The 24,513-nt window shown below is 39.0% G+C and overlaps 1 protein-coding gene across 1 annotated transcript in view; it reads left to right on the top strand.

Moving 5' to 3' along the window:
- LOC121954395 (protocadherin-15-like) overlaps positions 1-24,513 on the top strand; it is a 254,356-nt gene that overhangs the window by 8,356 nt on the left and 221,487 nt on the right. Inside the window, exon 2 of the mRNA XM_042501870.1 lies at positions 21,748-21,813. The gene's annotated coding sequence lies outside the window, so the exon portion shown is untranslated. The remainder of the gene's footprint in view (positions 1-21,747; positions 21,814-24,513) is intronic.

Below are 24,513 nucleotides of genomic sequence, written 5' to 3'. Positions count from 1 at the left end.
ATTGTAAGGGGCGGCCTCTAGCTCACCTTCTAGAGTGTGCGTCCCCATATGCCGAGGCCTTTGCAGCAGCTTGGGTTTGATTCCAGCCTGTGGCCCTTTGCTGCGTCATTCCCCCCCTCTCACCCACATTTCCTGTCATTTTACAGCTGTCCTATCAATAAAGGGAAAAATTCCATTGTAAGAACTTTAAATCAAGCAGTTGATTTGGAATTATGGTGTTAGTTTGATCAAAGGGCATTAAAATAAAAAGTTGCATATCTTTAGCATAGCTTTGGTAAATAGTGTTTGATAATGTCACCGCTTGTAAAGGTTATGAGGGAGGGGTTCAAGGATAGCTTGCTTATAGAGAAACCACATTTATATGGGAGAGAAAGTTGCCAACTGTGACGGTTAAATGTATGTAAGTAAGTGTCACAAAGATGCTTTAATCATGCATGTTGTGTGCATTGTCACTACCAGCTGCACTGCATACTGAAACTGATGTGCTTACATGTGTTATGAATGGCAGTCTTTGTGCTGGATTTTGCTCAGGTCACACTAAAATCAACACATTTTGATGTTCGTGGTTAAAAGTAGGGCTGTCACATTAAGGGAGTATCCTCTGCCGTGATTAAGTGTGGCTCAACAGCACGTAATGCAGCATTACTACCACTTTTGGTTTTTGCAAATTGCCTTATTTATCCTGATTTTAGTGCTTTAGAAATACACTTTATTCTTAGGCTATCATCTGGTACATTGTTGTTTTTTAAAATGACAAAGTTGACACAGTTTTAAAACAAATTTAATACTTGTTTCTGTTAAATTAGGAACATAAAAGGACAATAAGTCGCAATTAGGGGAGCAGCGTGTTTGCCATGCCTCATCGCATCTGGTTACTATAAAGAATATTGGGAAGTAGAAATAATGTCATAAGGTAGAGTACTTGCTCTGGATGGAGGGAAGGCTAAAGCAATTAGGCAGAGAGGATGGAGCTGCCAGTCTCTGTGGGTTCAGTATTTATTTGTCCTCAATTGTTGTGGTTCAGCGATGTGACAGTTGGCCTCTGTGGTATTTTTCCTTCCCCTCCTCCACTGTGATTGGACATCTAGGTAAAAAGTGACAGTGACGAGCGGCTTCAGTGTTTTACCCAAAGTTTAAGAATTTTGTTATGCTTATCAATAGTGCAGTGCTGCAATATTGTCGTTTTCGTGTCAACCCGAGGAGCTTCTCACCAAATCAACAAATGGGAATGGAGACAAGAATTAGTGATTTATGTGGCACCATCCTGGCTGGGACCGGTTATTCTATAAAATCCTAATTTATTTGAAACCTAAAGCTGACACATGAGCCTCTTTTTGTACATTCACTTTTATAACCATTGCTCAGCAGTTTTAAGATCGTTGTCACTATCTATTGTGCTCTAAAAGTAGTCTTTGAAACCAGGCTGACATGTTCATTCTCTGTTTACTTGTCTGCAAATGTCTTGCATGCCAAATGCAAAGCAAGTCAATTATATTATTAATATTGCTAATTAGTGTCCACATGAGCAGAGCTCATAAAACATCGAAGTCAGTTGACTTTGCCAAACGTAATCATGCAATGAGAAATGGCTTTGTCTTGGTCGTACACTCCTTGCAAGAAACGTTTCTCCTAGACTTTTTTTTTTTTATTTTTTTTTATTAAACTGCATTGAATAATATTTATATTTTGATGCATTTATTACGCATCTAACTGTCATAATTATAAGTCTTTTAAAACTGTCCTCCTGGTTATTTTGGAGAGTGAAGGACAGAAACCAAAGAAAATGCAGAGGCCAAAAATGAGCAATGTAGTCTGAGTACGTTCTGTTTTTGTTGACAAATATTTAAGTAAGAATATGGATGCTGTCACTAACATATCTGTTAATGAAGGGTTGTTTTTTTTCTTAAAATTTTAAAATAGTTTGCTTTGGGCTGTACACCTCCAAACTCTTACAATACTCATTCCTTCATCAATGCAAACATAATACAATGGTCTCCTGACTTTGTGTGATCTATATTAACAAGAACTAGTGCACACATTACAATATTAAATCTATTTTTGGCGAAAAATAACATAATTTCAGGTCTTTCCTGAGTTATATTCATGGCGACTCCAGTTAGCTTTGAAGTTTGTATCATGTCAGAGTCAGCAGGTAACTATTAGCTGATTAACCTACAAACAGCTGAATATAATATTATTTTTGTGAAGTTTTCAGTTTGTTGTATTCTTGTTGTAATCCTGGCGGCTATCATATTTACCCTCCCATGCTGAAAATTAAATTCACACAAGCTTAGACGTGTTTACTACAGTACGGAATTAGCCAAGGGCTGGAAAGGGACAAAATAACAAATCACAATATTTTGGTCCAAATGCCTTGAAATCGATATTGTGATGATACTGTAAGGTTGACAATCGACGCTTTCACAAAATATACACATGAGATTTTTGATAAATAATCATCAGTAATGTGGATATAATCAGTGGGTAGCAATAAGTGGGTAAAGGCAAATAAAAAATCAGAACAGTCTGGTAAGTTCGGAAATGACATTGCTTTGCTGCAATGAAGCCTATGAAACCAGGAAAAGACAACACTTACAATATTACAATATTCAAAATCTAAAACTGTGTCTAGTCTGATATCAGAATATTGATATAATACTGATATATTGCGCAGCCCTACTTTCTATGGCTGTATTACTGTCCTGACGGTGGTACAGTTTGGCAGGTGTAGAAATGATCTGACATTAAATGCATTTACATCCGCTCCTTTTGTATGTGCGTGTTCAATTTGTGTATTAAAACGCTGAAACATTGGGGAACGAACGTTTTTGTGCTAGGCAGAGATGGAAAAGTTGTCGATACAAGCTATACATGAAAAGGTGCAACGGAATTAGACTTAGCGAATTAATCGAGATGTTCATGAAGCGTGTGACTTTAACACCCACTAAGCTTCTCTGAAGAGATTAAAAATAGCGGCAGAGGAAGACATCAAATTTTTGTGGAGCGCTGAGGAGACTGTTGTAACCTTCTTCACATTAATACATGAAACATGCATAAATGCCACATTTCCATCTTGTTTTTTTACACTGTTACACCCTCTTCTTTTGCAGCGGTTATTAGTGCCTCCAGCTGTTTATCTCAATGAACTCTAACCCTAACTCTTTATGTTCACATATTGGTAAATGAGGGAAATGACATTAGTTTGCCCTTTCTCTGGTTATTTAGCAAGATGTGAAAAAAAACTTTTATAGCAAATGTTTTGAGCGATAGCGTCATTTCACTTTTTTTTCAAACATTAGTTTTTAAGTATTTTCCCCTTAAGACAGATTCATTAGCGTGAAAGGGGGAGAGATAGAGGAGATGACATGCAGCAAAGGGCCGGGCGTGGATTCGAATCCCCGACACAGCCCTTGCACGTGGGGCACCCGCTCTACCAGGTGAGCTACTGGGTGCCTCAGTGCCAACTTGAAACAAAATGAATATTTATACAAAAGTTGAAGTATATGTACTTGGCCAAAGCCTGTTAGTTGTAAGTAATGGCTGTGGAACCTTTCTTGGCAAAATGAAAGTTTACTTTTTAGTGCTTGGCACTGAATGTAAATATTGTTTCAAGCTGTTTAGAAAAAAAAAAAAACGACCAGTGCTGCTATTTTTTTTTCTTGCTTAGTCCTAAAAGATCATCTAGCTGGAGGGGCTCCATCTATTTCTCTGCATGAAATAATATCCAACTGTTTGCTGCATGCAGAGAAGGACTTCTTAGCACATAGCTTTTTTAAAGTTTTATCTTCATTAAGCTTTTGAAGTGAAACATCACACGATTTTTATCTCTTTGATGGTAGGTACACAAAAATAAATACCCTTTGGAGATTATATTGTGAAATGTGTGCCTCCTTTTAGCCACATAAGTTATACCTTGACTTCCAAGACACTAAACATCACACCTTTTGTCCGCCTGATTATTTATTACTTAGCAGTTAGGCTGCAGGTGAGACAGGTAGGAGAAACAGATTTATCACAGCAATTTTTCTTGTTCTCTACCCTCTAAAAAGGGCAATAAATGGAGATTTAATGCATAAAATGACTGAAGCATGAGTCTACATTACTTTCAGCTGCAAGTGACTTAAATTCACTTACGCGTGACAATAAATAGACCCTCCTAATTTCAGGCCAAAGAATCCATGTCAGTGTTTCCTCTACACTCATTTAGGAGTGGCGGCCCGCCAAATGTCGTTTTTTTTTGGTTGTTTTTTTTTTTTTTAAATTGCAAATGCACCACCGCCGCATCACAGCACAGTCCTGCACTGCGTTGGGTGTCGCGAGTGCTGAGGCAGATAACTATCTTGCTCCGTATCTACTCTTTGGGGTAGATACCACCGCCCCCTCCCACCCCCCAACAGAACTAACTGGTGCCGACGTTAATTAGCTACTCGCATCCAGGCATCAGGTCGGAGAGTCAGAGGAGTGTCGGCTTGAAAATAGCGTGCAACTTACCGGAGAAAAGGTAGACTTATTAGCTTAAGAAAACGTATAATAGATTTTTTAGTTAAATAAACATTCGCAAAATATTGATGGCCAGCTAAGGTTACGTAGCTTAAGTTAATTGGGCCCGGTGCCAACTCAACTCAGTGTCGCTAACGTGAGTAAACTAATTGATAGCATTAAGCGATATACACGCCGTGATGTAACTGCTGACTGCATTTTCAGATGAGCTTGTTCAAATATTTTTCAAAGAAGAGAAAGACACCTGATGAGGATGGCGCTAGTCAGGTATCATTAGCCTTTTTACTGACTCAAATTATGATATATTTATTGTTTTTATTATTTTATTGTTGAATTTTTGTTATTATTTTTTATTTTCACATTCAGCCTTTAAAAAGCGTCATTTGTTTACGCCGCCACGGCTCCCCGGAGAGCCTGCCTCCGCTGCTGAAAAAAATCCTAGAGGAAACACTGCATGTGGAGGTCTATTCACTGTAGGGTCCTTGGGATATGGACTATTGAATAGAGAGCAATTTTGCTTTGTGAGGTTTGTTCTGGCTCTTTTTGGGTCAAATTGTTCTTTGAAAAGCCATGACTTTCAAGAATGCGTTCTTTTTATTCCAGTATCAGTCATTCAATAAGGCCTTCTCCCACTTCTGTAGCAAAGTCTCAGAATGAATATTAATCAGAGCATACTTGTGACTGTTGTGGCCTGAAAAAATAAACCAATTCATCATGAGAAGGGGACATCATTGTTTAGATGTCTGCAAATAATCAGGTCAGAAGAAGTAGAGCTTGACTTGATCAAAACCAATGCAGAGCCTCATCTGTAACACACATACTCCATTAATCGCCCAACAAAAAGCAGCTGTCATCTTAGGAAGCAGTCCAGTCTTGTAAATGCATGGTTCATACTGTATTTTTTCCACTCCAGTACACTTTTGAGATTTTCAGCCAGTTGTGTAGACTAAACCTTGATCTATTTTATTCATGTGTTCTGACAAAAGTGTGTGTATTTAGCAATGTGCATGTGTGAGTGTATCACATTGCATGGATGACATTCTTACATTAGTAATGGCTGTTTAAAAAAAAAAAAAGGGGGTGCAAGGCAAGGATCCAATTATAATTTGTTAAGTGAAGCAAGGCCTGAATATTTGGAAATTTGGATATGGTACCTCCTTCACCTCACTTCTTACTTGCTATTCATTGAATTCAACCATGCAGCTCTACAAGCATAGATTTCTGTAAATTGAAAATAGTTCTCCAAAGTCTGAAGACACACATTATAAATTATGTCTGGAAAGCTGTAAGTTGAATTACATGACTGAAAAAAAGTGAAGAAATTCCTTCTAGATTTTTTCATTGCTTCACAAAAACTCTTGACTTCCTGTCATCAAGTCTTAATTGGTAAAGTGAGCGAGTCATAAGTGGTTCAGCCAGTCCATTAATGGCACCTTCACCTAATTAACCTCTCTCTCTATAACTGTAGACACGTGCTCAAGAAGGACTGAAAGACTGTAGTACATGCCTTGGCGCTGAAAAATGAGAGTCCACTACAGGCCTTTCAGCAATGGGCTATTATGAATACAGGTGGCTGCTCAAAGGGGATCACATAATTACTTATTTCCACTGCCTGAAAAAATGCATAAAGGAAAAAAACGATGCTCTGTGTGTGTTCTGTGTGTGTGTGTGTGTGTGTGTGTGTTTGTGCGCGCTTTTTTCTAGCAGGTTCTGAGCTGGCACAGATCTAAAGCAATAACATGAACCTCTGTCCCAGTCAAGTTTGTTGCCTCGATCCCTATCTGAATTATTTAGAATTGAGTATCTGTCAGTGCTGAGTCACGGTCCGAGCTGTATTCCATTGAGTGTTTATTTTTATTGTCTGAAAATCTTATGCACTGATTAGATTAACAGATTACTCTTATTGACTTTTTACCCGCTGGATTTAAGTTCAGACCAAAGATTCATGACAAGACAAAACATTGCAAAGAAAGGCTGCAACAGTGTGAATTGGCTGGTCTGAACTCATCTCAAACCAGCTGATGGTTTCACCTGCAACTCAGCTTGTAAAATCACCAGCGGCTGGTTTAAGAATGTAAAACACATCACCTTTGTCAACGGCTGATCAGTTCATGGTAGAGTCTGCTGGCCTGCTCAGTAAACTGCCTGCAGATGGCGTGTTCGGTTGCTGTGGCATTCTCCAACAACACCCACTGAAGACATGTTTGTCGGTCCTGGTCCTCATGGTGTGTTGGTTTGTGTCCTGCTGCTGCTAGCTGAATGTGCATGTAAGTCACACACACATTCCTCAGCTCAAGTTTGTTTTATTTTTTCGCCGTTTCAAGCAAGTGTCTCACTGTCACTACCCTCATTGAATCAGCAGGTTTTTAGAACTTTGCAGACTGGCGCATTGCAAGTAGTTGCGTTCACTAAACACATCTCGTCTCAAATCTTTGTTCTGAACTGGGGTTTAGTTGCACTTGGCATGGTGAGTGTGGCTGGTTTTGCTGTCAGCTTTGGTGGTGAAACACCATGACATAAATGACAGCAAAATGCAAGAGACTTACAATGAAATGAAATACAAGGAGAACTTATAACTTTGGTAAATAAGTTAAATAAACAGTGTCATACTGCATTTTGCTGTGTTTCTGGCCTGTGGTGTTTCAGTTGAGGCTCAGGCACTGCTCAAACCCACACATGTAGCTTAGTGGAGGAAAGACAGAGTGTGAGACTTGTTAAAGGCAGCACTTGTTGTTTAATACGCTTTGCATATTAAAACACCTGTGTGACAGTTAGGATTGGAGCGAGCTCAGTGTAGTTCAATATAGTCAGTCCCACTCACTTAAAAATTGCCTTGATCAGCCCTGATGCTGATCTCTGAGATCGGATCAGGACGTACCTAACCTCCACTTACTTGTTTTAGATTGTACTGCAACACAGAAGTGTCACTGCATGTGTAGCAGCCTTTTATTATCCTACATCTATGTTTTTTTGTGGTTAATTTACAATTAATCATGCTTGCAATAAGTCTGGATTGTAATATTAAGAATCAAATCAATTCCACTGTTTTTCTCCAAATTTAATTGTCGCAAATGATGCAAAGTTCTAAGTATTAGTTAAGCTATTTGTGTTAGACATATTTTAGCAATCCAGCCAATTCAGGGCACGGCAGTATTTTGCCTTGAGCACAAGCCAGATGGTTTGGCATTTATGCTTTTAAATCGTACCTCACTCACACTTGTGCTGAATGCAGGTGTGTTCCCACCTATTTCTGCATGTTATTATGCATGAATATTTTACCATAATGAATGTGTTATAAGTAAGGATAGTGTGTGAGAGCAATTAACTGTTGAGACATTGAGACATTGGGGTTATGCTTGAAAAGAAGTAGTTTTTCTGATCAGTGGTCTGACCATGTCTTTAGGCAAAATGCTCAGAACAGGTCTGTTGAAATATACTGGCTTTTTCAGTTGGCGCCTACAGGCGACTGTGCTAGCCACTGTTTGTGACTGTAACCACAGTAAATAAGGGAGCAACAGGAAAAGGCCCACAATTTACTGTTCAAGGTAGTACTTGAGACGGACATCCATGGCCACTGAGGCATTTCTTGGAATCCATTTGGTATCTTTAAAACTCCATAAAAATGATGAAGCAAAAAACATCCGAGGACACCAGGGCACTTTAAGACAAGCTGGAAGGGTTCCTCTTGGTAAAATCTATATTTTAACTTTTAAGAAGCACCTTAGTGCAGAATAGGCTGTAGTTTGGGAAAGAAACATTTTTATTTTTTATTTTTTTTACCTCATTATATTTTTCTCTCTCCTTGCGATAATCACCGTGGTCCCTAGTCCACGTTGCTTTTCCCTTATTTTGACGTTTTATATCAAATATTTCATTAATCCAGCCTAGCAAGGAGCTGAGAACACTGTTTGAACATGACAGGCTCAAGGGGATGAGAAGGCATGGGCTTTTAATGAAGAGGACAAGGTTTTAGCTTGGGAAAATGAACACCAGCAAAGAGTGGGAATTACTTGTCTGTCGCTTTGAAGTTAATGTGAGAGCCTCAATTAAATTGAAAAAAAAAAAGTTCTATTTTTACTGCACTTTGCTCTGCTTAGCACAAATCTTTAACCTTTTGCGTAAAGAGCCTTCCCATGTGCCTCGATGTCAGGGCTTCTGCATCTTGTTTCTCACACTGCAAAATGAAGAAGAATTTGGTGATTTTTTGCTGGATGTGGGATATGACACTAGTGGCTGACAGCAGTGTATACAGTAAATGCACATGGTCATGGCCCATTACCTAACCAGCGAGTGGTAGTACATTCAATAAAGAAAATGACTTTTTGGTTCAGTGAAATAAGTGCATTTTTCTCTGTATATGGGGATAAACACTTTTCTTGCTATGTGGGTTAGAAATGCAGCTTTCCAGAACAGTCACAAAATAAATAAAAAAATTAAGTTCGCAGCAAAGGATATGCACACTTTTTCAGGGAACACATTATTCGCAGAGAGCTGACATTGTAGTCATTGTCATTTAAATCATTGTCAGTAATTCAGCAGATTCTGCAGAGTAACTGGACAGATTTGCAGATATTGCTCAAGCCCTGGCACAGAATTAAATGCACATTACAATAAGAATGGATTTAGTTAAACATCAGCTCTTGTTCCATTAGAATAACCCTCAAACGGCAACTTGTATATTTCAGATGTGATCCTACCTCAGGCGGTGGACCAAGAGCTCACGCTGAGTATGAAGCAGACTCACTCTGAATTACGAGTGTAACATTTTATAAATCTGTGCAGACTCAAGGCCACACTGGGCTCTGAAAAATGAAAATCTGGGAGACTGGAGACAAAAAAAGCAAAAAAAGACATGCAGGGTCATGTTCTAAATACTTTAGGTGTATTTTATATTAAGTAGATTTAATTGGAATTGGAATCAAAAAGTGCAGCAAGTAAGTAAAATGCACTGTAAATATGGTTTCACAATTACAATTGAGCAATTTGTTTTGCTAAAATCATAGTCACACAGTGTTCCACTTTGTAAAATGTATGATTTATTGGTCAGTGTCTTTCATTAATATCACCAACAGCAGCACATAGAACAAAATATTCATTATATCAGAAGGCAGCAGGACACCTGTCATGTTTTGTTACAGTTTAAATTATTATTTTTCTTTTGCAGTTATGCATCAGAGAATGAGTCATTTTAAACATTAATCACCTCCTGGCAGTGGACTACCATGAATACAAATATGTATGTGTCCTTTTTTAAAGTACTCAATTGATGCTTTATTTATGTAGTTCAAGTACAAACTTCTAAAGTCACATTCCCACTTTCCACTGGCCACATTCTTGTCCTCATCTTTTCCTTCTTTCTGCTCCGAGGAGGAAATCCATTAGAGAGGACACCAAATCAAACCTGTTGCCAGAATGTGCTCTGCTCATGTCTAATCCTTCCCTCTGTGCACCTCCCTTATGAATTCTCCTGACAACTCTGATAACACCAGACGCTGGAGGGCTATTTATACACCAAAACTGCCATTTGCATCCTAAAGTCAGTTGGCAAGCACAATCACCATTCTCATAACAGCCACAACAGGGGCCTCTTACAAATATTTCCTCAAGTTTGACAGTGCATTTATTCAGTGGGCAGGCCGAGGGAGCAAATGGCTGAGTAACCTTGCATCCCATCGTGAAGGTTATCACTTTCCCGTGCAGACTCAGAATGTCTAGCAGGTGCGATGACAATTTCACGACCAATTACGCTCTCTCTCACTCATCACTGCTTGACAGTGTCGCTCCAGATGAAGTTCAGGATTTTTACTCCTATTAGAGCTGAACTTTCCCGCCCTCATCCGTCCTAGCTTTTACACACACAAAGCTACTGTTTAATAAACTCTCTCTTAACAATTTGATCACTGAATACTTCAAAACAAGTCACTAGAAAAAGGACTTCTTGTTTGTGCTGATTGCGGGTGCTGTGCTATATATTCAGAGTGCAACTGCTGGACAGGGCTCATGCTGATGGATAAGCAACTTGAGGTGAAAAAAGGGATTGTGGAGCCAGTGCAGTCCTCGTGCTCACAGGCTGTCAACCTGCCAGCACTCAGCTGAAACCTCAAGTGATTGCGCTCAGACTTCAGCACAGTCACACAAGGACCACACAGGCCTCATGATGTTGTGTATGTTAAGTGTACTGCATATAGAATCAATAATAACTGAACTGGTAGAAGTAGCAAAGACTGCAGAAGGCTTAATGATGTATACATGTATATATTAACTAGCAGGCTTCATAATGAATTTGTTGAACCTCCTGCAACCCTGTGTCCTTATATCAGGACATTTGGGGTTTGCTGCATCTGATACCTCATTCTGCTTAATTTAAACCTGTTGTCCTTGTTTGTAGAAACGTTTTCGTTGTTTATTGGTAGTAAAAGCCCATGATGGCGGCCATCTCTGCAAAGTGAGTCTAGAGCCGATCCCAACCAACAAGAAGACAAGAAACAAATATGATTGGATTTTATGACTGCAACTTGTTTATGTATGCTTAATGTCATTTACAGCTTGATTTGGCATACAATGTTGACAAATCTTAGCTAAAAAAAACAAGGTAAGATGCTGATAATTAGGAAGTATTGGGCAAGTATCAACAAATAGGCTCGTAGATATGTTGCATTATTTGAAATTTTGTTTTTGCATAGCTGTGTTCAGGCATCGAAATAACCAGTTCTGAGCAGTTTTAGACTTGAACAGTGACCTATAACCCTAAGAGTTGCATACATTGAAGAGATGCAGGTCATGTCTCTCAAGGAAGTCTACAGCCAATCTCTACAAAAAAGTGGACAAGGTACAAAATCTGATAAATTTTATGGTTTAAACTTGTTTATCATGCTTAATGTCTATAGCTTGATATGGCATAAAGATTTTACAAATTCTAGCTATAGTAAAAGTTAAGATGCTGTACTTGTTTGAGAACATTGCAACGTCATCATCATCATTGTTTGAGGAAACTGGGACTTTGTATTATTGCAGCATTTCACAGGCCTGTTTGGTGTACCAGTTTTTTTTTAAGACAAAAAGACATCCCCACCTTTGAGTATGGAACAAAGAAAATTTGTGCAGAGTTACATCAAAAGGCTTTTAGATGTGTTGCATTCTTCGCAATTTTGTTTTGGCACAGCCAGTTTTAGGCCTAAGCAGTGACCCCTAACCTATGGAACGACAAAACATCGAACAAATAGTGCATTGCTTGTAGTTTTGTTTTTGCACAATGGCGTTCAGGATTTGAAATTAACAGTTTAATATCTTTATTACACACTTGAGAGCCATTGTCCCCATAAAAAGGACAACTTTTTATTTTTCAAAAACTACTTATCAGGTCCTACTAATCCCAAATAGCTTGGAGCAATTAAAAATACAAAGAAAACAAAAAGCCCTTGTCTCTGGAGGTTAAGCGTGAATACTCAGAGACATTTATCACAGTAAGTTTTGAAAAAGTATTTTTCTTTGGCTACCAGAGCAATCAACTTACTTCTTTGCCTTCAAACTGTTTTGCCAGATCAAGGGGTCTCAGAGGAGATACAACGCTGTTATCTTTCGACTCCTCTGAGGGATGACATTTACCCCCCAAAAGCACATATAGTGAGCGCAGCCTTTATCAAAGCAACATATGACAGTGACATTTAAGAAAGTGCCACGTTGCACTTGTTTGCAGTTGTAAGGCTGACAGTAAAGATGCTTCTTCTCAGCCAGAGGCTTCATTAAGGGTTTTTCGAATGTGAATAAAGGGCCAGAGTTTTTATTGGCACTCAGCAGGATTGTGCAGTAGCCATACACACCTTGTGATCCAAGTAAATTAGCTGTGAAATGTGGAGTTGTGCTGATGTCAGGTTTTAATTGAAGCCCTCTCTTCCTCACTTTCAAGGTGGGCTACTTTTTTTTTGTACATAACCAAATAGAGCATGACAAACCCTTGGAATTAAAAGTAAATCATACATCATGCTAGTCTTTTTTTGTGTGTGTGTGAAAATGACTTCACATTAATACCCTTTGTCTTTTCGTGTCAGCCTTTTTCAGGTTTGCCTTAGACTGGAGTCCTTCTGAGAATATATTGCCAGTCCACTCCATAACAAATGTACAACATAAATTATTTGTATCTGACAAGTGGCCCATTCTCTGTGCTCCTGTGCCCCCAAATGTGTTCCCATTTAGCAGCTTTTGTTTCTTACCTTATTGTGCGGTATGATAGGTTATCCAGCAAAATTGAACATGTCACCCAAGCTTATAGATGTTTTTCTATGTGACCTTAAGTTCATACCGTAGTCCAGTGCAAGAGAAATAGCCATGGTCTATTTATGTTTATAGTTTCCTGTAATCGATTTTCATTTGCAGAACCCAGAGAAAAATCTAGGCCACCTTTTGAAAGGCCACCAATGCCTCAACGAGCAATCAATTGCCGGCATTCTTCTTTTACTGGAAGTGTTTTAGTAGAAAAAGCTCTACCCTAGACATTTTTACCTGCAACTCTTGTATGTTAAATGTTACACAAAGCAGTGCTCAAACACATCAAGCACAGGTTTTATTGTGGTGCTTACCAGGGCAGGGCACAGCACCACATGAACACCTAATGGCTGTGTCTGTTTTATTTAGTAGCAGGTCAGACTGAGGTCCTGTTTTGGCATTAACCTACAGGGTGTTGTCAAAAAATGGGGAAATCAGCGTACAGACCTCTTTGCAGTGCTGTTGGCTTTCTAATGGCATATTAAGCTTTTGCAGCAGTTTTTGGTCTTTTATTTCTATGCAAAGTAAGGTCAACAATAATTACTACTAACATAATCACTGGTCAGTGAGTGATAATCCTGGTCCTCTGGTCATTGAAAATGCCTTATTATGCAATTCAAATGCCCATTCATCTGTTCATGAAAGGAACATTCAATGCACTCCAATAATTAAATTATACCCACATAAGGCAATGCTTATGCTGATTATTGCAGCTGTCATGTTAATATTTTTACAGAGTTATCTTATTGTCTTATTTTTATATAAGGACACCATGGGAGTAAGCATAACCTGATTAACAGGTTCAAAAGGGCTTATTCTAAATTTGTTGTGGTGAGAAAGTAAACATTTAACAAGAAGGTGTAAAATATGATAAGGGACCTGCAGCAATGTTAGCAATTCTAACTTGCTGATGTTTTATGTGTTCAACTAGGGGGTACATAGAGATTGCTAAGATTTTTCGTAAGGATGTCCAGTTGATGACCAGGTATTGTCTGGGACATTGGCACAACTTTCATTTCTAAACTATTGTTGAGCCATCACATACAAAGCTCTTTTATTGCGTCAGTGTTTGCAAAGTGGACTGCCCAACATTGCCATCCCTAAAGCCATTCTGCTACTGTGGCTGAGAAGAAGAGGCCCCAGCTCAGGCCAATCATTCACTGGGCTGTAGAGCACTGAAAGATAAGGGAAACTAAACACAACAGAAGCAAAGCCACAAAAACAAGACTACCTTTAACGTCCTCCCAAAACAAATGATCAGAGTAAAGAAAGGGTGTTGCTGGAGCAGGGAGGGAGACTGCAGAGAGCCTTTAAAGTTTCCAGCCTTTTTAACAATCAGAACAGACAAGGTACACCTGAGGGTAAAGGATACAAAAGTTAAAATAAACACCCCAAAGGAACAACAGAGGGACCACGTAGCATTCATTAATCTTTCAAATCACTTTTGGTTTACAACTTTCTCTCGGTTTTGTTTCTGCACACGTGCCACAAAGGTCAACCGTGTTCTGGATGCAGAAAAGTGAAAGAGCGAGAGTTCAAGTAAAAGATCCAAGCTTCCTCATGAAAAACAATGAATACCAATGAGGTCCCGCATCACTTCTCTTCTTCCTCCTAGGCGTCAGCCAACCACACATCCCTCTAGATTTACAGTATGTGAATTGTCAAACAACCCATGTAAACTTTTCTAGTTTGAAGGCAGTTCAGAGTAGTTGCAGGTTAGAGAAAGGAAGCTCAGAGAAAGATTAGATGAAGCTCAATGAATTACATTAGTCTTTTTACTTTGACTATGGGGTTTAATGGCATCTGCTGTAATTTCCTGGACTAAATGGAGAGATCTCTGCCTTTTATATCTCTCCGTCTTGCCGACTCCCATTTATTGAGTCTGTCTGTACTTCTGTTCCAAAGTGGCAGTTTGAATGTAGCTGTTTTCTCACTAGAGAGTGTCTCAATGGCTTTTACTGTCCATTAAAGCACATCAGCGGAGACACGTGTTAATAATAAGGAATATCTCAGCTTAATGGCTACCACAACAGGTCCAGGGCTGTCAGACTGTGAGTGTCATATGCTGAATGAATTCATAAAGAGGAGCTGCTTTTAGCACCCAGTGCTGGCGGTGCTAATGAATGATTCCATTAAGTCAGGTGTCACATGACATGCAGGGTGACTGCATTTGTGTATGGGTGTTTGGAGGATTACCTAAAAAAAAAACGATTCTTTGTGAAAACTGCTATTATGCAGTGACCAACCAGTCATTGACTGTTAAAACTAACATTTGGGGGGCAGATGATTCTTTGTTAGTTGATGGCTAAACCTAACTCATGTGCATTGAAGTTGTGCATTACGTTACATAATGTCTACCTTTGACCAAGACCATAGTGAATGTGTCAACATTATGGGGGGGACCACATCTCAGGGGGTGTAATAAGCAAGCAGCTATACATTATACTATAAGTATGTAATAAATAAAAGCTCCTACTCACTGCATAAATTACACATTTGGCATAATATCAGTGGTTGACACTTCAACACTCTTGTTACATCCTAGTTTTTGCTTTTTGATACATTCAAAAGTCATTGAATATAGACAATACAGTGTTTGACATTTGTTGTATGGACCCACAGCAGTCCAACAACAGCTTTTGCTGGGGTAAGGCAATATCACTTGGACAACCACATGCAGAAATGCAATACACCAAAATACTAGAACCAGTAGTAATAATGATGGTATTGTGTGACGTTTTTCTATTATTATGATTATTACATTAGCTAATGGTATTTCAGTTGGCAGTGCATGGTTGTATACATATTATAATTATTGTATCAATATATCAAGGGGGGCGTATTTTTAACATGTTTGAATATAGGGAGAAAGTTAGTTTCCTAACATATATATTCTTTTTACTGCCTTGCCTTTGGCATTAGTAACACTTTTATTATGTTGAAAGGTTTTGTAATGTTTCCCGTGTGAAAGTCTGGGGTATGTTTGACCCAACCACCGCCCGACCTGCCCACATTATGACGGCCTTTCAGCTCCTTATATTATGTTGCTACTGGCTGTGTTTACATCTGATGTTGTCCTGCGATATTATAAATGTATCTGGTATGGCAGCATATCATATCACAGAGAAAGGTTCCTTTTGTGTCGGTGTCTGAAGCCAAAATCACTGACCAAGAAGCAGTATTTGACAAGTTAAGAATGAGAAAAGGTTGCATTTTAGAAAGCTGTACCAATTTCAGAATGCATAGTAAATGAAAAAAACAACTAATAAATATACTAACTGGAGCTTTTCTTACTTGGTTTGGTATAGTTTAGGCAATTTCCTTGTTCTGCAGTCCTTGTGATGGACAACATTTGTGCAGAATTTTTCACTTAACCTCCCAGAGCCCACCCACCTGTACGAAGGTGCACCAGCCAACCAGTAGGAGTCTCTAGTGCAGTTTTAAGGAATGTACTCCCTTACTGGCTTCCCACTCTGGAACACTGACATGTTTGTTGGACGACAATCACATTAATTCTTGCAGGTCTTGCTTTGCATCTCTGTAGCTTTGACTTATTGTTGGTGAACGAGCATGCACACAGTCCAGATGTTGCACAGTCCCAGTACTGAGTTTTATGTGCACCATCAGCTGGTTTTGTAATTGAAGATGCTTTAGAATTATGGAAGTTCAGTACACTACAAAATTGCTATGCACAAGTAGTTTGGCCATCTAATATGTTTCAAAAGCATCACCTAGACTTAATAAATCCTCAACTGCCATACAAAAAAATGTTACCTACTTGCAGTCCCTGATAGTTAAAAAAAGGTGGTAGATGTAAAAACAAAAGGTAATCCCAACAATGTCCAACAACAAGAGGTTGGATAGTTTGCATTATAACTTTTTAATGCTTAGGTTTAGGGCCACAATTTTAATTTCTTGGTGCTCCAATCTCAGCCTGAGAGCCTGAGACAAGAAACTGCTTGAGAGATTCATCTCATCGAAAGAAAGTCCCCTATGTTTCTGCCAAAATCATCAAGACAAGTTTTAATCTCTGTTGGTACTGAGATATGCATGGCTGGATTGAGTGAATTGTTGACATTAGAAACTTCTGTCTAACACCAGACTGCTGGTAGTACAATGTTTTTGTAACATGAAAAACAATGACTGAACAAAATATTTAATTCATGTGTTGACTTAGCCACTACATTTAGAAAATCCCTAACCTATTTCCTGGTATGTGGGGATGCAGCTCACAGGCTTACAGCTAGGTTATTCCTATGATTTATGCTCGTGACTTTGAATATACAGTGTTTACTTCATGCAGGGCTCCCAAGAGTCAGATACTGTAATTACAGTTTTGACAGTGACAGTGTGTTGTCCCCGCCAACAAACACACCTTGTTCTGCAGTAGATTCTTTTTTCCTTAATAGACACTGGCTGTTTAATTGTTATGTGTTTGTTTATTTCCTTCTCTCATATCTGCAGATTGACAAGTGTTTTAACTGAGGACAGATGTGAAAAGAGCAATGCAATAGTTAATGTGCATACCTAATGAGCATTCTGCTGTTATATAGGGATTTAGTTTTCTTCTTCTTTTGCTTCTATGTAAACTTGGCCAAAGCTGCACAATACACACAAGGATGCTCAGGAGAGATGAGTCACATAATCTTTCCTCATATTTCCTTTTTATGAATATGACTTTTAAGTCAATAGCCCCCGCTGTGTGGCTGAGAATTTTAATATTTCAATTGTCTTTGTCTTGTTTGCAAGACTTTTGAGAGGACCAACTCCTTTATGTCAGTTTTTTGAAAATAATTTACCAAGGCATTGATGGGCTTGCAATAAAAATCTTAACATAAACAGCCATCCTTTTAAATATCTGCCGAGATTGAATGAATGGTAGTAACTGGTTGTATTCAATTTAGAGAGCAGTGCGTGTTGCTCACAAGTAGAATTACTGAAAATGCATCACTGAAATGAAAAAATGCTCTTTAGCCAACCAACAGTCTCAGGTTAGACTTTTGAATGTGAAAGTCCTGGAGCTGGTGATTTGTAATTATGTGCAGATGTGCCATTCTTTGTTTATGCTACATGGATTAACTAATGCCCTATTACTGTCGTAACAGCCAAGCTCTTAGACAGGTAATTAAGATTGTGGTAGAGCGATGGGGAGTGAAGTTCATGCACCGAATAATTCTTCATTATATCCACAAAGCGGATATTTTCCCTGAAGCAATGTCCTTTCTATGTTTTTATGCATTGTTCTAAATCATCAAAACTGAAGTTCAACTTATACACTAACACATACATGTAGTATTTACCTGAAGTGTTTGGAGGGTTGCCCTGTGGTATAATGCAGTGTTTTATTCCCCGCTCATGGGACAATCATTTGTCCATAACCGTCATTGTGACAACAGTATTTGAATAACCTTGGATATGGCCAATTTGGGAAATATGCATGTGGTACAGATCGCGCCATACTCATACCTGTCTGTTAATGGAAAGCTAAAGCCAGCAGAGAGTTAGCATTTAGTTTAGCATTAAAACTGGTCGGGGAAAATCGGTAGGGATGGGAATCATCAGGGGCTCCACAATAAGTTGTTATCATGATACTTAAGTCACAGTATAACATGTTTAAAGGGGCTTAGATATATAAGATTTTTCCATAATCAGGCTTTGTCAGTTTACAAAGCCTTTGTTGTCTTTGGAATGCACTGAAATTCCCAATTTAGTAATTTAGGTCCAAAGCCTCATGACAAGATACCTAAATATCTACTGCAACTATGGTGCATATACCACTGCCACAGGGAAAAGCCATTTTGGAGGCAGAAAAAAGCACCATATGGCCTCAACAGAGATGCCGTACACTCCAGATATTGACCGTTTATCTGCAAGATGGCCAAAACACCAAATGGTATGACTACATCCATATTTGGCAAAATATTACAGGAATTACGGAGCAGTTGTTTAATTTGACTCTTGGCCCATACTTTCTGAAATAAATCAAAGCTGCCATATAACCCAAAAAAAAACCTGCTTTGTGTTGTGCCTCAGTCTTTCTTTTTTGAAAAGACGTACTAGATGTAGCACTTGGCAGTGCAGCTGCTGTGAAAGCAACTACTTGCATTCAAACTCTGTCCATCTCTTTGCTTCTTATTTCTCTCATATTCTCACTCCCACTCTCCTATTCTGTTCCTTTGCTGCTTCCCCTCTGCCTTCTCCTTTTTCATGTTCCCTCTCTCACCCTGTGTCTATCATTTCCTTTTCTCTCTCTCTCTCCCTCCCTCTCTTGCTCCTCTCTCTTTTCTCTTGTTTCCTTTGAAGTGCTAAACAATGAGAGGGCTACACTCCCTGTTAAGCTCGTAGGGAAATCCAGGCTGAAACTGCATGGCACAGTGCAGCGAAGCAGAATCTTGTCCTCGGGACCACAGGGGGATGGGAGGGGTGGAGGCGGCATCAGAAGTATAGTCAGCATGCGGTGACAGTGACAATGGCTGCACAGAGCCTTGATCCTCCAAGCCGTCAGCAGACTACATACACAGCATGGCTGATGAACGCTGTGACTCATTTTCTGAGAACATGCCTATCTGTGCCTATTGCTCTGATTGTTAAACCTTGACAACTGTCCATTTCTTGACAGGATGTATAGGAGACTATCAGGGTGTAATTATGGAGACTATAAGATTTGCATGTCAGGGCCCTATTGACTATAATTATTGAGTTTCATTAGTATAGCATGTCAGCGTAGAGGAGAAAGACTATCACTCGCCCTTCCACTGTCTTTGTCCTCCCCCTCCTGTCTTTTTTCCTTGTATGCAGCCACAGACATATCCATGCAGTGATGAATGCTATTCATTACTAAGGATGGAACGGGAAATGAAGCAAAATGAGTGCTTTGGGAAGCAATCCGTGACTGGGGCATACACTATCGTCTGCCGAAGCATCTGAGACATGTGTTTATCCACTCCCACGTTTCCTTGAAGCTATATCTTACAGTTGCTTGCATTTCTTGCAGTATGCACCTTCTTTTGAAATCTGATATGGCCCCTCTCCGATTTCCTCCCTTCTGACTGTGTCTTTCTCTCACATTCATACACTCTAATGCTAACACTGCATGATGTTCTTTTATGCAGCCCTTGATGAATTTAGTCAGTCTGCCTCATAGAGCAAGCGCCATAATTCACCCTCCATCAATCGCCCTTAATGCAAGCAAATGCCTTCCCCCTTGACATAATGACATGACTGATTCCACATAGGGATTTGTGGTGACAACTTGACATTTCACATTTATTTTCATGAATCAAGAATTTTATTGAGTTCATATCTGTGTGAAAAAAGCACATGTGGCACATTTGCGTTTTCTTCTCTGGCTATAAATACCTGCAGTGGTGTTTGTGAAGCATCTGGGTAGAAGATTGCTTCATTCTCAGTAGGGCTCTGCAGTTTCACCTAATGGCTGTTTAATTTGTTTGATTGCTCTGATGAGGTGAACAAGTCTTAAGGTCTCTCCATGCTTACAGAACTGCCTGAATTCTTTGGCTCTCTGCAGGTCATTTCACTCCATTAGAAACACAATTTGGTAATTGCTGAGCCTAGTCTGAAATGTGTCTGTAAAAGGTTTGACTGACTGGAGTCACAGTGCAGGTCATTGATAACTGTATGCATGCATTAATTTGAAAACTGACTTGTTAATAAGATAATATTTAAATGTCAACACAATAGTCTTGACATTGCATGAGTAATGGAAAATTCATGAGGGACATTTAAAACTGATCCAGGATCGTATATTAGTCCTATTTGACGTTTCACACTCACAGGCAAGACAAACTCCGATGGTAGAAGGCAACTGTCATAGTGACTTAATTCAGGAACAACAATGTCAGGCAGGTGTGACTGTAGCTGTAGCCACTCAGAGGACAGGACTTGTGAGATGCTGAATGTGGTCAAGCTGAGACGAGAGGTCTTCAGTTGTATCTCAGTTATATTCTTGCTTCCTCTGTTTAAGCTTTGTCTGTCCATATAAAAAAAGGCAAACAACAACAAAATTATTTACGGCATGATTAATGAAGGGACAATGTCCTACCCCTTTGCCCCTTGCCCTTTACTTTGCACCCAGATTATGTGCCATTTAATGAGCAAAAGTGGAGCTGGACACACCTGAATTCACTTTAGACCAAGTCTTGGAGATCATTAAATCAGGCCCTTTTGTTAATAAGGAACTGATGGAGTTGTTTAAAGGTGTATCGGTTCACTGTTGATGGAGTTAAGCTAGCTGGCTCTACTTATTACCAGTTTATGTGCCAAGCTAAGCTAAAGAGCAGGAAGTTAATCTACCACAGAAAAAGTGATGTTATGTTGTTTGTACTGTTACTTAAAGATCATGTCAACTTCAAGGTTGAGTTCATTTTCCCCAAAGATAAAACCATGCAGACTCTTTATTTAAGCTTCAAACTAAACTTCATAAACAACAGAGAAAACTGAAAGGAACCTTTCTTTGTCCCTTTTCAGTTTACTTTTAGACAACAGCATGACATTTCTGTCATAGTGTACGGTATTATGTGTCTAAAAGGGTTATGCTTTGGGACAAAAGTATGATATGAATTGGATAACAGGCAAATCAAGCAGACTGATGATACCAATTTTCCAGCTAAGTTGATAATCATCATAAAGCTGTACGTAAAATATTGCCCAGGATCCACCACATTCCTGTACAAGACGTTGCACAGCACAAGGCTTTTGTTCAAGATGAACTCTGGTGTGTGTAGGGCATCTACTGTATGCATCGCTGCACAATGTAATGGAGACAGACAGGAAATGTGGGAGACTGAAGGGATACTATCTGAGAATGAGATTATGGATTTCAATCATATTCACAAGTAATGGAGAAGATGATTGCACTACTTGACTGAGGCAGGGTCTGCCTCTGCATTTCTTTCTATGTAGATGTTATGAATTGTCTTACATATTGTGCATTAGGGAACTAACACTTTCCTTTTTGCTTCACAGGTGTGTTTGCGTGTTTGAATTTGACTAAAGGGCGGGATGCGGTGTGATCACAGGAACTCAAATCAGGTATTTATTTCTCAGATTTTTTTAACTTATGGTAGTTTTCAGAACCTGTAAAATATTCAGTCTGCATGTTCTGTTGCATGGGTGTATGTGTGCATTAGTGGACTTAGAGTGGGACATCCCAGAGACATACTGAATCGGACAGGATGGACCGTAGAGGTTTTTAAAGCCTTGCTTTTCTATGTTTTATTGATGTTCTTAAGATGATTCGCCCTGACATTTGCTGATGCTCTCTGTCACAAGTAAATCTCTTGCCATCATAAAACAGCTTGTCTGGGGTCCACTTGGTAAATATTTAAGGGGTCCCCCCATGAGTGTTGACCACTATCCAAGGCCCAGGTTGGTCTTTAGAGGAAGAATTTTACTGTTATTAGGGATTACTAAGGTCTACCCTTACCTTTAAAGGAACAGAATACTATGTAGGATTGTCGGTTAATGTTTGTAATAATGTACACCAGAAAAAGAGAAAGTGAAAGCCAAACCCAGATATATTCTCATCTGGCCTTCTGCTTCGCCCTAGACCAAATCACTGTAACACTACGCTAACAAAAAAAGTCACTTCTGAGTAGAAAACTGTTTTGAACTGTATAGTTATGTAAATTTGGCAAAATTTGTTTATTACTGTTGTCAGTTACAGTTGTAACTGTACTGCCCACTGTGCTGTGGATGACAAAACATAACACATTTATCCGCCTAAAAAAAAATGAATGTCAGTGTAAGTATACACTATATTTGAATATTTATGAGTGGAGTAACATAACTGTTTTTCTTAGTGAAGTCTGGTGTTTTTGATATAATGGCTTTAATTCCTCATCACTAAGGGCTGTCTTACCTCAAACCGAAGCTGTGAAAATATTCCAAATATAGCATATACTTAAACTTATATTGTTTTTTTAGGTTGACCTTTTTAGGGGGCTTAAAACCAATCAATTAAGGCTAAGTTTGCTCAGTGCCGTTTGAATATATGGAAGTGACGCTGTGGTTTTCTACGAGCGAGTTAATGTGAATAAACACTGGGATTCAGCCCATATTTGTTTTTTTCTTTTGGTTACTAACTTTTCATAGAGCCATGACCTTTTCTAAATGCTGTGGTGGTACAAAACATCCTGAACACAGCAAAATAAGAGGAAAATAAGAAAATACAGGCAAACGGGTCTCTGCAGAAAAGTGATGATTGATACGGTTTACCACTGTATAAGTCTATACATTGTTTTATAAGAAAATACTGCATAGCTTATATACATATAGTTAGGACTGAGAGTCGACTTTCAAACAAACACTGCGTTTGAGCTGTTATGACTCAAACACAGTCTGGCACCAGTAACACTGAAAGTGGCTAAGATCTGCATAAAGCTGCAGTCTGTGGAGTTAATTACCAGTGGGATTCGCAGTTCTAGACACCATTTACTGTTTCAGGGAAATATTTTTATTCAATATCAGAAATATGTGAAGTGGAGTTGCTCTGTTGTGTTTGGCCTCGACATTGAGGAGTTTTCTCATTTTACTGTTTGGGTGTTTCTGAGACACTTTGACTCGACAGGTCTTTGATCGATGGTTTATCCCCACATTCGTTATTGTCTCAATACAATATCAGTTCACCACGATGAGTTTGCTTTCAGTCTGCTTTTTTTTGTTGCAAAAAAAAGGAGAAACCAGCAGCACATTGACTGGGCGAGAGCGGAATTTAGAAGACAAAGCAGTTGACTAAGCAGGAATTCATGAGGAAACCTAATTTAGTCCCAGATTAATTAAACAGAGATGTTTGACTGTTTTAAACATTTGCATCCGTTATAAACCAGAGTAACATAACCAACAGATGAATCAATTGGTACATTTACATGCACACTAATATTCCACTATTATTCTTAACGTGATAGAATTCTGAATGTGATGTGGGTAATGCAAACAGCATATTCTTTTTGGATATTCCAAATTAGACCTTTTTTTCTGAATTTGCGGTTTCCCGATTAAGACGTGAGATATGCTAGTATTATTCAGGTTTAATAGCATTCTTTGGACATGTATGCAGTACATTCAGAATATGCATCTCAACTGGGGTTTTTACCACGCTTTGCAACACATGGCACCTTGCAAGCCCACATTTCTGGTCAGAGGGAGAAACACAACTTCTATTAAACATCATGAAAGACTTTGATATCAACATATGTGCAAATATTGTAACGCTGACCTCTACAAGCAGGTGGTTAAAGGAATGAAAGAGGGAGGCTGTGTTGGCACAGGCGAACAGGTCTGGCACTGGTGGTAAAATTTGTGAAAATCCTGGCACCAGTGACATTGGTGTCACTTTTCCATATAATCCATAACGACATGAACAACATATTAGAGCATGGTAATCGGAGCATGCACAGCTGCATGTGAACAGGAATATTATTGGAATCATAATTTTCATTAGCCATGTTAACAGCTTAGTAGGGATACTGTCTTTTTTGAATAAATGTTTTATGCTTATAAACATTATCATTGTTACTCAGGGTATCAGAAGTGAAGCCAGAAATCAGTTGATTTGGGGGTCTTCCTCAAAGTAACGACAGCTCACATAGCTTATACAGTGTTTGTGTGCTGGAGGATGCCACACTCAAACTGAGACTGATGTAATTAATAATGGAATTATTTAAAAATGGCTTTTTCACACCAGGTTCTAAAGAGTTACAGCTGTTATCTGTGTCATGTCAGATAGCTGTG

Source organism: Plectropomus leopardus, chromosome 15 (genome assembly GCF_008729295.1).
Source record: "Plectropomus leopardus isolate mb chromosome 15, YSFRI_Pleo_2.0, whole genome shotgun sequence".
NCBI classification, from domain to species: domain Eukaryota; kingdom Metazoa; phylum Chordata; class Actinopteri; order Perciformes; family Serranidae; genus Plectropomus; species Plectropomus leopardus.
The sequence above is the reverse complement of the archived record's forward strand: the minus strand, read 5'-3'. Positions and strand labels throughout refer to the sequence as shown.